This window comes from Aquarana catesbeiana, linkage group LG01 (assembly GCF_042186555.1).
Source record: "Aquarana catesbeiana isolate 2022-GZ linkage group LG01, ASM4218655v1, whole genome shotgun sequence".
In the NCBI taxonomy this organism is placed as follows: Eukaryota; Metazoa; Chordata; class Amphibia; order Anura; family Ranidae; genus Aquarana; species Aquarana catesbeiana.
The window spans coordinates 980,025,078-980,040,944 of NC_133324.1; the positions used below are offsets into that span (position 1 = coordinate 980,025,078).

Genomic DNA, 15,867 nt, shown 5'->3' on the forward strand with positions numbered 1-15,867 from the left:
CAACAAAGATCTTTATCTTCTAATGCCAATATCACACAAGTAATAGCCTCCCCCCCCCCCCCCCAGAGGCATTTTGGCATAAAGACAAAACAAATACTACAAATGGCCCAAAGTTCCCAAGTGCAGCTGATCTGGCCACTAGTGGGTTTCAGTGTCATGTCAGGAGTCTGTGGTTGAGATGGCCAGATCTCCATAACTACAAGAGGAAACTTAGACCAAACTATATATGGTGAAGTAAATGTATCAATTGCAAAGCAAAAGACATCCACACACCCGCAAACAGCGGACATAAAAATACAAGTGAACCACAACCGTGTACCCAAAATGTCTAACTAAGTAACAGAAACCTAACCCACTAATTATATAGAATATGTACAAAATATATACAAGTTGGTTAGCACAGGTCACAGAACACCAAGGATGCAAGGAAGGGGGGAATCAGAACTAGATAAAGGAACAAGGGGAGCAGATGAAGGTAGCAGGGTGCAGTATGCAGTGCTAACCACTTGCCAACCGCATAACAACGTTATAGGGCAGCAAAGTGGCTCCCCTGTGCTGGATCACATACCTAGTACCTGATTTGGCACTTCCAGGTAGGGGGCGTGCTGCTTCTGCTGTGATTAGTCCAATGACAAATATGACAAACCACATCAGGTTGCAGGTCCTTGCATGCACCATATAACCGTATCAAAAACCTTGTTTCTGTGGCACCAGTTAGCTAGATTATTCCCCCAGCCACAAAACACCGCCTCAGGAACTGAGGTCTCATTTGACATCAGACACATAGTGGTCTGCAACTACCTGGTCACTATGAGTTGACTAGACCAACGAGAGGACAACGATACCGAAAATGGCTCCCCAACGTTTTTCCAAAAAACACCAATTTACTGAACCCCAAACTGCCACCTTCAACTTGGTACAGTCTGTGCATACACTTTTCGAATCTCAGGCCAGTTCCTGCTGAACAGGTTGAGATTTGAACCCTGTATGGACTGTCTTACTCCTCCCTGCAGACTATCCTCCCATACTCCTCCCCATCAGCAAACTTCTTCTGACCAATCCAGAAGCTGCTACCTTATTTATTTATTTATTTTTTTACCTTATTTATTTTTTAACCAATTCATTTCACACAGCCTGGTTCCCCTTCCACCCAGTCATGTAGGACCTGTGTTTAATTCAATTCCCTCATAGCTCCAGGCCTGTTTTTAGGAAATCAGCCCAATGGTCTCTAGTAGACATTGCACTCTTGTTCTTACCTTTCCTGTACATGGCTGACCACAGTCTACAGACACAGAGGAGCCCTCAGATCTCACTACCTCTTCCACTTCAGCTGGAGAGACCACAGAACAGAGTCTCTTCGGCTGCAGAGACACCATGGAGGAGGATGCAGAGTCTGCCTGGAGGAGTGCTCAGAAAGCAGGTAACTGGGGAAGGGACGAGGGAGAACATTGTGGGTACAGAACGCTCAGAACTGTATTTTATTGTGGGGCACAATGATGTGCCCAAACCCAGAGTGACCAATCACAGATCAACTACCGGGAGGTTTGGGTAGCTGATGGAGGTTATCACTGGACTCTGGTCCTGGTACTGCACCAGAATGCTACAGATGAGGAGGTTATGAGAAATTTTATATATAACTAATATTTAATATTATATCTCAATATGAATTAGACCTTCCTTCTCATTGCTTCATGCTGAGTTCATTACCATGTCCTTCTCATTGCTCCATGCTGAATACATTACCATGTCCTTCTCATTGCTTCATGAAGAGTTCATTACTATATCCATCTCATTGCTCCATGCTGAGTACATTACTATATCCTCCTTATTGCTCCATGAAGCGTTCAATACCATATCCTTCTCATTGCTCCATGAAGAGTTCCTTACCATATCCTTCTCATTGCTCCATGCTGAATACATTACCATATCCTTCTCATTGCTCCATGAAGAGTTCCTTACCATATCCTTCTCATTGCTCCATGCTGAATACATTACCATATCCTTCTCATTGCTTCATGCTGAGTACATTACCATGTCCTTCTCATAGTCTCATGAAGAGTTCATTACTATATCCGTCTCATTGCTCCATGCTGAGTACATTACTATATCCTCCTTATTGCTCCATGAAGAGTTCAATACTATATCCTTCTCATTGCTCCATGAAGAGTTCCTTGCCATGTCCTTCTCATTGCTCCATGCTGAATACATTACCATGTCCTTCTCCATGTTTCATGAAGAGTTCATTACTATATCCGTCTCATTGCTCCATCCTGAGTACATTACTATATCCGTCTCATTGCTCCATGCTGAGTACATTACTATATCCTCCATATTGCTCCATGAAGAGTTCAATACCATATCCTTCTCATTGCTCCATGAAGAGTTCCTTACCATATCCTTCTCATTGCTCCATGAAGAGTTCCTTACCATATCCTTCTCATTGCTCCATGAAGAGTTCCTTACCATATCCTTCTCATTGCTCCATGCTCAGTTCATTACTATATCCTTCTCATTGCTCCATGCTGAGTAAGGATGAGCCGAACACCCCCGGTTCGGTTTGCACCAGAAAATCCGAACAGGCAAAAAATTCGGAAGAACACACAAACACCATTAAAGTCTATGGGACATGAACACGAAAAATTGAAAGTGCTCATTTTAAAGGGTTATATGCAAGTCATTGTCATAAAAGGTGTTTGGGGATCCGGGTCCTGTCCCAGGGGACATGTATCAATGCAACACTTTTTTTAAAAACGGACAATTTTTCAGGAGCAGTTATTTTAATAATGCTTAAAGTGAAACAATAAAAATTAAATATTCCTTTAAATATCGTGCCTGGGGGGTGTCTATAGTATGCCTGTAACGTGGCGCATTTTCCCCGTGTTCAGAACAATACCACAGCAAAATGATATTTCTAAAGGAAAAATTGTCATTTAAAACTGATCACGGCTGTAATGTATTGTCGGATCTCGGCAATCTAGATAAAACTCATTGAAAAAAAGGGCATGGGTCCCCCCCCAGTCCATTAACAGGCCCTTTGGGTCTGATATAAATATTAAGGGGAACCCCGAACCAAAATTTAAAAACAAATTGCGTGGGGGTCCCCCCAAAATCAATACCAGGCCCTTCAGGTCTGATATGGAAATTAAGGGGAACCCTGCGCCAAATGTAAAAAAAAAATGGTGTAGGGGTCCTGCCCAAAATCCATACCAGACCCTTATCCGAGCACGCAACCTGGCAGGCCGCAGGAAAAAAGGGGGGACGAGAGAGCGCCCCCCTCCTGAACAGTACCAGGCCACATGACGTCAACATGGGAAGAGTGCTTTGGGGTCTGACCCCAAAGCACCTTGTCCCCATGTTGATGGGGACAAGGGCCTCATCCCTACAACCTTTGCCCGGTGGTTGTGGGGGTATGTGGGTGGGGGGCTTATCGGAATCTGGAAGCCCCCTTTAACAAGGGGACCCCCAGATCCTGCCCCTCTATGTGAATTGGTAACGGTGTACATTGTACCCTTACCATTTCACAAAAAAATGACAAAAATGGTAAAAAAGACAAGAGAAAGCTTGGGACAAGTCCTTTATTAAAAGATAAAAAATAAAAATGTCCTGTGATGTAAATTCACGCTGCCCGACAGACTGAAAAAAAAATCCACAACAGTTCCGCCTCCATGGGAGACTGCCGCCGAGTAACACTTCTTCTGGGTGACAGCTGTTATCTAGCTGAGGACAACCCCACCCCCTCTGATGCCACAGGGACCCCTACACCATTTTTTAAAATTTTGGCACAGGGTTCCCCTTAAAATCCATACCAGAGCTGAAGGCTCTGGTATGGATTTTGGGGGGGACCCCTACGCCATTTGTTTTTTAAATTTGGTGCAGGGCTCCACTTAATTTCCATATCAGACCTGAAGGGCCTGGTATGGATTTTGGGGGGACCCCCACGCTTTTTTTGTTTTAATTTTGGTTCGGGGTTCCCCTTAATATTCATACCAGACCCAAAGGGCCTGATAATGGACAGGGGGGAACCCATGCCCTTTTTTTCAATGAGTTGTATCTAGATTGCCGAGAAACGACAATTTATTGCAGCCGCAAGCAGTTTTAAATGACAATTTTTCCTTTAGAAATGTCATTTTGCTGTGGTATTGTTCTAAACACGGGAAAACGGTGCCACTTTACAGGCATACCATAGACACCCCCCAGGCACAATATTTAAAGGAATATTTAATTTTTATTGTTTCACTTTAAGTATTAAAAAAATCACTGCTCCCGAAAAAAAAAAAAAATTGCATTGATACATGTCCCCTGGGACAGGACCCGGGTCCCTAAACACTTTTTATGACAATAACTTGCATATAAGCCTTTAAAATTAGCACTTTTGATTTTTCATGTTAGTGCCCTATAGACTTTAACGGTGTTCCGCGGCTTTCGAATTTGCCGCGAACAACGCATAATGTTCGCTGTTCGGCGAATAGACGAACGCCCGATGTTCGAGTCGAACTTACGTTCGACTCGAACATTGGGCTCATCCCTATTGCTGAGTTCTTTACTATATCCTTTTCATTGCACCATGCTGAGTTCATTACTTTATTCTTCTCATTGCTCTATGAAGAGTTCATTACTTCATCCTTCTCATTGCTCCATGAAAAGTTAATTACTATATCCTTCTCATTGCTCCATGCTGAGTTCATTACTATATCCTTCCTATTGCTCCACCTATTTGAGACTTCATATATATGAGGATGTTGGTGGTGTTGAGTATTCCTAGAAATGACCAATACTGCCCATCTCAGTGAAATACTTCCACACAAGGCAGATCTCCATATGGTCTGTAAATGTTACCTGCTCCTAACTAATGTTTACAATACTGTAAGTGGAGGGGTTTGGGAGATCCATAAAATACCATATGTACTCATCTGAATGTATCACAGCCATCACAGTTCTATGTTCTCTGTATATTTTCAGGACCTTCTTCTGAGCATGTGGCCCCTGATTTATCCAGCTGTCCCCAGGAGGTTCCAGAGGGATCTTATTTTGCACATATGGCCCCTGCATCATCCAGTGATAAGAATGTGGCCCCTGGACTATGCTGCAGTAATTGCCTTGTCCCTGCACTGCTCATGGTATTGCTGTTGATGTGCGCTGCTCTGCAGTCAGTACTAATATTTCTCCAAATCTCAGGTAAAGGGCTCCTCAGGGGTGGGGCTCATACATATATTGACTAAATCTGAGAGATGCTTTCTGGTAAAACTCAGGATACAGACAACTTAGGCTGCTAATATAACTTAATCTGGGATAATTGATTGCTTCTAGCTCCCATGGTTCATTCTAGTGATTATCATAAATTTTCTCACAAACCCTTTGTTTTGATTGTTGTCCGAGGAGTCGGGGACCAATACTCACACAGCTAATAGTAATTCTAATTCTACAGCTATTGCTCATTCTTGTGCAACTGATGCTTATTCCCGTGCAGTTAATGCTCATGCACATGTACCAGCACACAGACAAGATTGGGCTAACATCCAGCATGCCATTGGTGCGCACGTCCATGTGCATAGGCACCAAGCTGCCTATTTAAAGGAAACCCTTGTGTGTTCTAATTGCTGGACGTTCTTCAGCTTCTCTTTGATCTTTGTTCCTGTGTTCTTGCTTTGCTGCCTGATCTTCCATTGCTGACCTTGCGCTGTGGATTTTGGATACCAACCTCTGCTTGCCTTTGACTAGTCTCCGCCTGTTTCCCTGGTGCTGACCTCGGCCTGCTACAGGACCTCGCTCTGCTTGCTTCTCTGGTATTTACCTCAGCCTGCTACCTGACCACGTTTCAGCCTCATTATGTATGACCCACGCTCATCCTGACAAAGTATTTGTCCCTGGCAGTCACCTGCTACCAAGCTACCGGGACCATTGCTTCTTTGAGCCTTGTACCTCTGTCATCACATTCAGGGGTGCTTGGACCAGAGCCACAAGGGAATCCTCCTCATCAACTCAGCCTCCAACCAATTGTATACTTCAAACTACACCTATTTTGGTGTCCAAGTTTTTTTTGACCTGATGGGGAGAGGTTTAACAAAGATGATTTTGTGCATATTTGGTTGGTGCCTAATGGTAATATTATGGTAATGGTAATATTATGGTAATGGTATTATTATGATAATATTATCCTGAGGCTCCTACAGTAGTAGCACTACACTAATAATAAGACCTGGCTCTAATTAGTACTACTGGTGTTGACAGAGGTAAACCATGTGTAAGGCAGGGACACCCAGGAACAGTTAGGTTAATCCTGCACAGCAAGCCAGCAAAAAAAAAAAAACAGTTTCCTTGCAGGAGGGCTTTGAAGAACAAGTCTAATGTATAAAACAAACAAAACATCTGTGTCTGAACTTCAAACTAAACTTACTAAGAGTAGTTTGGCCAGGTACTGTATTTCTAAAATCCAGTTTTGATTCTTCTGCAAGAACTCTCTCACTGCCTCTATCTGAGTAGCAGAAAGGGGTCCCTGACATGCTAAACTCTGGGCTAGCCTTCTATGGTGATACTTTATGGTTACTCTGCCAAGAGAGCTTTATGGTCCTTCCGGGGTTGTGTTAGGTCAACAGGGTATTTTTAGAGGGGCTTCCTCTGTCTGGATTGCTGTTCCTTCTGATCCCATGGATACCCTGTGACATTAGCAGTGTCATAGTTACCAACTGTCCCGGATCTCCCGGGACATTCCCGGGATTTAGACTCCATTCCCGATTTTGTTGTTTCCCGGTAAATGTCCAGAGAAATCCGGTTCTTCAGGGATTTTTGCCACCGCCTACCGCCGCTAGAGGTCCGCGGCCGGCGGAGACAATGGCCGCCATTTTTAAGAAGACCAGGAAGACGGCTGGGGGGGCTAGACGGAGCTCTTGCATCGCCGCCCACCCTCCGCCTGGCCCACCTACCCCCCGCCCCGCTGCCAGTCTGCTATGGAAAGGGGCGGGAGTTCTAGCCATGCGGCTGGTGGAGGGAGACAGTATCCTCCTACTAGGACGCCTGAGGTAGGGGGGGTGCACCGCTGGGGGAATCTGATGTAAGGGGGGCTCCACTGGGGACACCTGATGTGAGGGGGGCTCCACTGGGGACACCTGATGTGAGGGGGGCTCCACTGGGCACACATGATGTGAGGGGGGCTCCACTGGGGACTCCTGATGTGAGGGGGGCTCCACTGGGGACTCCTGATGTGAGGGGGGCTCCACTGGGGACTCCTGATGTGAGGGGGGGCTCCGCTGGGGACTCCTGATGTGAGGGGGGCTCCGCTGGAGACTCCTGATGTGAGGGGGGCTCCGCTGGGGACACCTGATGTGAGGTGGGCTCCGCTGGGGACTCCTGTTGTGAGGGGGGGCTTCGCTGGGGACCCTTGATGTGAGGAGGGGCTCTGCTGGGGACTCCTGATGTGAGGGGGGCTCCTATGGGCACTCCCGGTGTGAGTGGGGGCTCTGCTGGGGACTCCTGATGTGAGGGGGCTCCGCTGGGGACTCCTGATGTGAGGGGGCTCCAATGGGGACTCCTGGTGTGAGGGGGCTCCGCTGGGGACTCCTGATGTGAGGGGGGCTCCCCTGGGGACTCCTGGTGTGAGAGGGGCTCCGCTGGGGACTCCTGATGTATGGGGGGGCTCCGCTGGGGACTCCTGGTGTGAGAGAGGGCTCCGCTGGGGACATCTGATGTAAGAAGGGCTCCACTGGGGGCACCTGATGCAAGGACGGACTCTGCTGGGGGCACCTGATGCAAGAACGGACTCTGCTGGGACATCTGACGCAAGGACGGACGGCTGGTGGCAGGCGACGTAGCAGGTGACACGCTCAGGGATCCCACTGATTCAGCATTATGGTGAGTTGAATAATTTAATTTTATATTACATTGCCCCGCCCCCTAATTAAAACAAGACTCCGCCTACAGCCAAAAAAGTGTCCCTAAAATTTTTTTTTCAATGTTGGCAACTATGCAGTGTCTCCTGGGTTAAAGGTTCTGATTTAGACAGTGGTTAAAAGCTGCTTTATTGAGACTAGTGTAGCACCCTCCTAGGTGCTAGGAATTAGATACGTTAGAATTAGTTGTTTTTTGATGGGTACATTTTGTTGCCAAATTGTAGGCAGTGTGGCTGCATAGATTTGGTAGGTAAGAGCATATTCTGCTCACTGTATTCAGTGAAGCAACAATTAGCTAGCAAGGTCTGCTCAGTGTGTTCAGCTGCTGCCAGTCTGGTCTATAGTTTCCTCTGTATCCAGGAAACTCGAGAAGTTTCTGGATGAGAGCTTTGAACCTAGGACCTGTTTGTCAAACATACACAACACCAACAACCACACTCCAGCATTTCGCTTGAAAATCTTTAATCTAAGAAAGGTTCTACTGTGGATTTGGCGGGGTTCGTCCTCTTCTTTGGGGGCCTTTGCGGAGTTTTCTCTCGGCCCAAATGGAAGCCGCCATGTCTACCCTCGGTCAATTGGCGGTCATATATCTATTCATTTAATCACATCATTCTTCTCTCTGCACACGAGAGTTCACTTTTCTTGCGTAGTCTTTGCACAATTTTTTCCAAAGGTTGGATACTGAATACACCCATATTTTCTCATCTCAATACGCCTCTGAAGAAGGGACACCGTCCTGAAACTTGGCAGGCTCATGGAGAAATATGTATTCACAATTGAAAGTGTAAAGAAATATATAAAAAAAAAGTTTGTTGCACTCTGCATAGGTACTTTGTATAGATCTATGTTTAGATTCTCATGTTTTTAGGCTTTTTTAAGCAATTTTCAATAAATAAATAGTTTTTATTATAATTCAACTGCTTTGTTCGCCTGTAAAGTCCCAATGTACCGGGGGGTACAAAGGTTTCCCTTTTAGGGTCCGCTTTACTGAAGGTTATATAATTTCCCTCTGTGGTTCACCATACTATATATTCCCCTAGGGATTGGCCGGGATTGTATAAATATTTAGCTGCTTATTTGACTCTTCCAGCCCATTATTTTCAGAATCCTCCTTAAGGCAGAGGGAAGCAGTCAGTGAGCCAGTGAGACACAGAAAAGCCTAAAATAATCACAAGCAATTCAAATGATTACAATGGAGCTAATGACTAAGTTTATCTAACCTAGCATCTATCTAGGAGGGTGCTACACATATACATTTTGCACAATCCTGCCAGCCAGTGCCTCACACTGGATACATAAACTCAGGCAATTGAACCCTTGGTGATGTAGTCTCCCAGGCTTGTATTAGCTTTATGGCTAGTCCATGTATTTAATGGAGATGCTGCCACACAGAGAAGTACTGGGATGGGCGGAATTTTCTCCTTAGGCCAGTACTATTAACATATGTTGGGCTGGTGACCCTTATTAGAGATAGTTCACGATTCAGACATCAATCACATTGGGACCCACAGTCAGGGACTTATGGGGAGGAAAGGCAAAGGAAAATCCTCAAACACTGACTTTGTAGCACTGGGATACCAGGTGATCAAATGGTGAGAGCCCCAAAGGAAGAAGATGCTGTAAGGTGTGTTGCAACAAACCATGACCTTTTGGAATGGCCGTCTTTCACCAAGCCCACCAGCCAATGCAGCACTAAGACACAATTTTACATGGTACACTGTTTTAGCCCATAGAAATTGGGGCACATTGTGAAGGGACCACCTTGTTGAAGTCACCACTTTGCCAAAGGTTCTCAGTCCTCCCCTTGCTTCAATAGGAGGAAATGGGAGAGAAGGTTTTCCTTCACAGTCTAAATAATGTTGATTCTCCTTTCCATCATGCACTTTTTTCCTCCTTTCAGTGAAGTAAGCAGATATAATGAAGGTGATTGGCTGCTGCATGGAGCTTCTGCAAAGAATAGTTTAGGGAAGGGCAGATATAGGACAATTCTGAAAGAATAACCCAATTGATGGAAAAGATGATGAGATGAGCATGTCACGGATACCACATGCTGGCATCCAGCAGGGGTGATCAGATCAGTTGGCTGCACTTAAGGGAATCAGGACCAGACAAATTTCATTATTTATTAAAGATAATGACACGCTTGAAAACCAACACCAGTAAACTATAAACAGGTAAGTGAAAAGTAAATGAACACAGCAAACCTAATATAACACCTAACTAACTATCTAACTAACTATATACAAGTGAAGGGAACACACACAAGACAGGGACAAGTGATAAGGGGAATAGGAAGCCAGGTAATGGGAGTGTAAAGTTAGTAAAGGGAGCAGGAAGCAGGTTCAAAGGGACAGGTCTCTGGATCAGGCTCAGGCAGGGACATGGCTTGCACGGAAAATACTGAAGCACTGTATCTCGGTGCAAGGCGGGTTTATATACCCCCAGCAGTCCTATCAGGTGCAGTCTAATTACCTGTATGGTTCACCTGCTGGGAGACACCCGCTGGTGGCCACCAGAACTACACCCTTCGCTTCTACACACAACAGTGCCACCAGCAGGTGACCCTAGCAATAACACCGGTCCTGACAGTTCCCCTCCCTTAAGGAGCGGCCTCTGGACGCTCCATTCTGCCATTACCCTGACAGTCCATGTGGGTGCGGGAAAAGTCCAAAAAAGTTTCCCCTCCCTCTCTGTGGGCTTCCTTGCATTCTTCAGGGCAGAGTCTTTTAACCTGCTGGGAGGTGTGCCACCTGAGTCAGGTAATGGATCATGTGCCCCACCGTTAGGGTCTAGAAGTGTGGGTCGGGTACCAAAAAGTAGTTGGGCAGCAGGCATGCAACCATCAGAGGCAGACAAAACAGGGGCATCAGAATCAGGCTGGGCATCAAGCAAGGGGAAATCAGCGGAAAGCTGAGCTGGGCATCATGCAGGAAAGCTTCAGCGGCAAGCTGGGCATCAGGAACCGGATCAGCAGGCACCGTGTCAGCAGGCTGGATAACAGGCACCGGATCAGCAGACTGGGCAGCGGGTACCGGGTCAATGGGCTGGGCAGCAGATACTGGGTCATCAGGCTGGGCAGCAGGTACCGGGTCATCAGGCTGGGCAGCAGGCACCGTGTCATCAGGCTGGGCAGCAGGCACCGGGTCATCTGTCACCAAATCAGCAGGCACCGGGTCATCAGTCTGGGCAGTGAGTACCGGGTCATCCATCACCAGATCAGCAGGCACCGGGTCATCAGGTTGGGTGGCAGGCACTGGGTCATCAGGCTGGGCGGCAGGCACCGGGTCATCAGGCTGAGTGGCAGGCACCGGGGCATCAGGCCCTGCAGCAGGCACTGGGTCATCAGGCACTGGATCAGCAGGCTGGGCAGTGGGCAGAGGCACATCAGGCTGGGCAGCAGGCAGAGGCACATCAGGCTGAGCAGCGAGCAGAGGCACATCTGTCTGAGCAGCGAGCAGAGGCACATCTGGCTGAGCAGCAAGCAGAGGCACATCAGGCTGGGCAGCGGGCAGAGGCACATCAGGCTGGGCAGTGGGTAGAGGCACATCAGGTGGGGCAGCGGGCAGAGGCAAATCAAGCTGGGCAGCAAGCAGAGGCACATCATGCTGGGAAGCGGGCAGAAGCACGTCAGGCTGGGCAGCAGGAATGGAACCACCAGGCAGGGCATCAGGAATGGGACCACCAAACAGGGCACCAGGAAGTGGACCACAAGGAACAGAACCACCAGACATGGCATCAGGAAGTGGACCACCAGACAGGGCATCAGGAACGGAACCACTAGACAGGGCATCAGGAATGGGACCAGTGTCAGCTGAGATAGCGACTGGCAGGTCTGAAGCAGATGGTCCAATTAACATAGGCTGAACCAAAATGGCAAGTGTGGTGGCAGGCCTGGCTGGAGCAATTGGAACCATGGTGGGCTGGACTGTAGTAGCTGGTGTAGAGGCAGACTGGAGCAGATTGGCTGGTGTGGAGGCAGGATTGGATAGTGGCTGGATTGTGCGGGTTGGGAAAAACTTATTTTTCTTTTTAGGTTTAGCCACTGAAGTTCTGTATGTGGATGCAGGGCTATAAGTAATAGGTGCAGCTGATGGAAGAGAAAAGCAGGAGGATGGTAAAACAGAGGGAGCAGTTGCTGAGGGGGATTTTTGTGGAATTATTGCAGGCAGCGGAGAAGAGGTAGAAGGCAGTGGCGGCCCAAAATTTTTGGGGAGGGGCGCAAACAAACTGAAAAAAAAAACATCAATTGCAGCCACTGTGCCATCAAACACATCTACTGTGCCCATAAATTGCTGCCACTGTGCCATCAAACAGCCACTGTGCCCGTCAAGCGCAGCAACTGAGCCCATCAAATGTAGCCACTGTGCCCATCAAACACAGCCACTGTGCCATCAAATGCTGCCACTGTGCCATCAAACGCAGCCACTGTGCCCATCAAACGCAGCCACTGTGCACATCAAGCGCAGCCACTGTGCCATCAAACGCAGCTGTACCCAACAGTTGCTGCCAGTGTGCCTATCAATTGCTGCCAGTGTGCCCATCAATTGCAACTACTGTGCCCCATGAAATACTGCCAGTGTGCCCATAAATTGCCGTTACTGTGCCCCATCAAATGCTGCCAGTGTGCATCGCCTGGCACCTACCTGCCTAGCAGTGGGTCAGCGGCGGTGTCCTGCACGCTCCTCGATGTCTTCTTCCGTCCTCTCTATTGGGCGTCCAATCACAGCGCCTGACATTTCAGCCAATCAGGTGACAGGTAACAGACCCAAGCACCTGATTGGCGGTTCAGTGTTAGCAAAGTGAATTCCTTTGCTTTGCTAACACTCAGCTAAGAAGCGAACGCACAGCATTGCACCCGCTGTTCACCTTTTTGAGCATCTATTAGAGCCTATGGCTCTAATCAGGTGCTTCCAAAAAACACCCCCGCCGGTATGTAATTCAGGTGCCCTGCACCCTAACAGGGGCCGGACACCTGAATAGAGGGTGTCAGCCGTGACCATAGATGGTGATAGAGCGGTGCCAGGAGAGAGTGGGCAGCGCTCCTGCACCCTTTATGGATGCACCACCACTGATAGAAGGGTTAAAGGCAGGGAAGGTGTAGCAGGTGGAAACAGGGTACTGGTACTTAGTTGGTAGCAGGGTATATTGGGCTGCAACTGTAGGAGTAGGAGAGAAAGACATCTTAGTGGGCAGGAATCTAGCCGCAGGAATGGGTGGTTGCAAGCTGACAGAGGCTGAGTGGAATAATTTGACCATGCCTGTAATAATGGTTGCACAAAATGAAATTTACATACTGCCTGTCTGACCAGAGATTGCACTGAATTAATACATTCTATGAGCACCTGTTGGGGACATGCTGAGTAGTGTTCAAAGAAAAATTCTGAGTCATCCTCCCATAACTAAACCAAAGATTCCACCGGAGCCACACTAAAAGGAGGAGAATAATCATCACCACCACTAGGGACACTAGACAGAGCCAACTCTGCACAGATTTGAACGAGTGGCTGAATCTCTTCAAAATAAAAATCTGCCTTCATCAACAAAAGCGTGAGCCAGACGGAGGCATTCCAACAATTGTTCCCTAATCTGGGCTTTCAAAATTTGGTGGAAATATTCCATGTCTTCCGTTACGAGTAGTGTAAAATACAAAACCTCCTCAAAATGCATCTTGCAGGAATAAGCAAGTGCTCAGACCTAATTCCCAGGTTCAGCTGATCTGATTGCATGGCTTCAGTATTATGTCACGGATACCACATGCAGGCGTCCAGCAGGGGTGATCAGATCAGTTGGCTGCACTTAAAAGAATCAGGACCAGATGAATAAGTGAAAATATATGTATATTAAAGACAATGACAAGCTTGAAAACCAACACCAGTAAACCATAAACAAGTGTAGCACCCTGGTGGTTAGGCAGGGTTGCTATCAAATGTATTTGCTAGGCAATAGTTGCCTTGGTCAATTGTTAGGAGAGCAGTGTAGGGTTGGGACTGCTGGCTTGTACTCCAACCAGAAGTAGCGGTTCAGCCATATGGGGAACCAGTTGTGGTTGGAGGTAGAAAGGGAAGCTGACGCCACTAAGGGGCCATCCACCTTATTACCGGAGATCACTGTTGGTAAGCGGAAGTCAGTATTATAGCAGTTTTCTCACTAGCCGGGGACAGTGAAGAAGTGGGAAAACTTCAGCGAGTGCCAAGCCAGGGACCCAACGGGACAGCAGGGGTGACGCTTGCGGAGCATCAGTCGGTGCCAAGCCAGGGACCTAGCGGGTCAGCGGGGTTGACGCATGAAGAGTATCTGTGAGTGCCAAGCCAGGGACCCAGCAGGGAAGCGGGGTTGACGCTTGTGGAAGATACTGGGTGCTAAAAGTGGAAGAACTCAGGGGATCCAGTGGCTATTGGATCCAAAGTCTAAGGTAAGACTGGGAGTTTCTTGAGTGAAGACCCACAGTGAGTGACTGTGGAATAAGCAGAGAACTGTTTGTGTTGCCAATAGTTGAATATAAATACCGTTAGTAACTGCTACAAGTTTGTTGCCATAGGAGACAGCGGTGGAGGCCTTCACTTGTATAGCTGTCTGCCTATAGAAGTCTTGGAGTCTGCCAATTCTCCTTGCATCTACTTAGGGTGTCCTGGCCCTAACCCTCTCTCCCTCAGTTTTGTTCAAGAGACAACAAATCTCTTTGCATTCAAAAAGAGTCTGGCGCCCACCATTTCATCTTGCAGTACACCCACCATGCGTTGTAACCCACTCTATGCAGAAGGATGTCAGCTGTCCCTCTCTGGAGGTCACCATTAGGCCTCAAGGGACCTGGGACTTTGCTACACAAGTAAGTGAAAAGTAAATGAACACAGCAAACCTAATATAACACCTAACTAACTATATAACTAACTATATACACGTAAAGGGAACACACATAAGTAAACAAGATAGGGACAAGTGATAACGGGAACAGGAAGCTAGGTAATGGGAGTGGAAGATCAGTAAAGGGAGCAGGAAGCAGGTTCCAAGGGACAGGTCTCTGGATCAGGATTCAGGACAAGAGACAGGAACAGATCAGGCTCAGGCAGGGACATGGCTTGCAGGGAAAATACTGAAGCACTGGATCTTAGTGCAAGGCGGGTTTATATACCCCCAGCAGTCCTATCAGGTGCAGCCTAATTACCTGTTTGGTCAACCTGCTGGGAGATACCCACTGGTGGCCACCAGAACTACACCCTTTGGTTCTACACACAACAGTGCCACCAGCAGGTGACCCAAGCAATGACACCAGTCCTGACAGAGCCATACATCTGGGCAATAAAGTATATTGAATTGTAAATTGTGTCAATGATTTCTAATAGTATTGTATGTTTAGTGATATATTTACCAAGTGCCCAGAGCTGCTCTTTAACATTATTATGTACTGTTTTGCAGGTACAAGGGAATTCCCCCTCGAGACCAATCAGACAAAACTAGGTAAAACTTAAAGATCTAACATATTTGACTGACATTTGTAGCATCTGCTGAGGACTCCTGCTGGACTCTGGTGAGAGTTGAGGATGGTTAGAGATCAGAAACAGACGATTGTTCTGCAATGTCCTCATCATCCTCCCTTCCCATCATCAACCAGAAACCATCCTCCCTTCCCATCACCAACCAGAAATCATCCTCCCTTCCCATCACCAACCAGAACTCATCCTCCTTTCCCATAATCAACCAGAAACTGTCCTCCCTTCCTATTAACAACCAGAAATCATCCTTCCTTCCCATCACCAACCAGAAATCATCCTTCCTTCCCATCACCAATCAGAAATAATCCTCCTTTCCCATCAGCAACCAAAAGCCAACCTCCCTATCCCAGCACCAAGCAGAAATCGTGCTCCCATCCCATCAGCAACCAGAAACCGTCATCCCTTTTTATCACTATCAATAAATGATCCTTGCTTCCCATCAGCAAAAAATAAATTGTCCTTCCTTCCCAGCACCTACCAGAAATTGTCCTCCC

The 15,867-nt window shown here is 47.3% G+C and overlaps 1 long non-coding RNA gene across 1 annotated transcript; it reads left to right on the plus strand.

The window, feature by feature from the left end:
• The first annotated feature begins 1,341 nt into the window (after positions 1–1,341).
• On the plus strand, positions 1,342–15,400 carry LOC141127031 (uncharacterized). Its single transcript, XR_012241483.1, has 3 exons — positions 1,342–1,420; positions 4,960–5,175; positions 15,297–15,400. It is a non-coding gene; the product is annotated as an uncharacterized lncRNA (long non-coding RNA).
• The last annotated feature ends 467 nt before the right edge of the window (positions 15,401–15,867 follow it).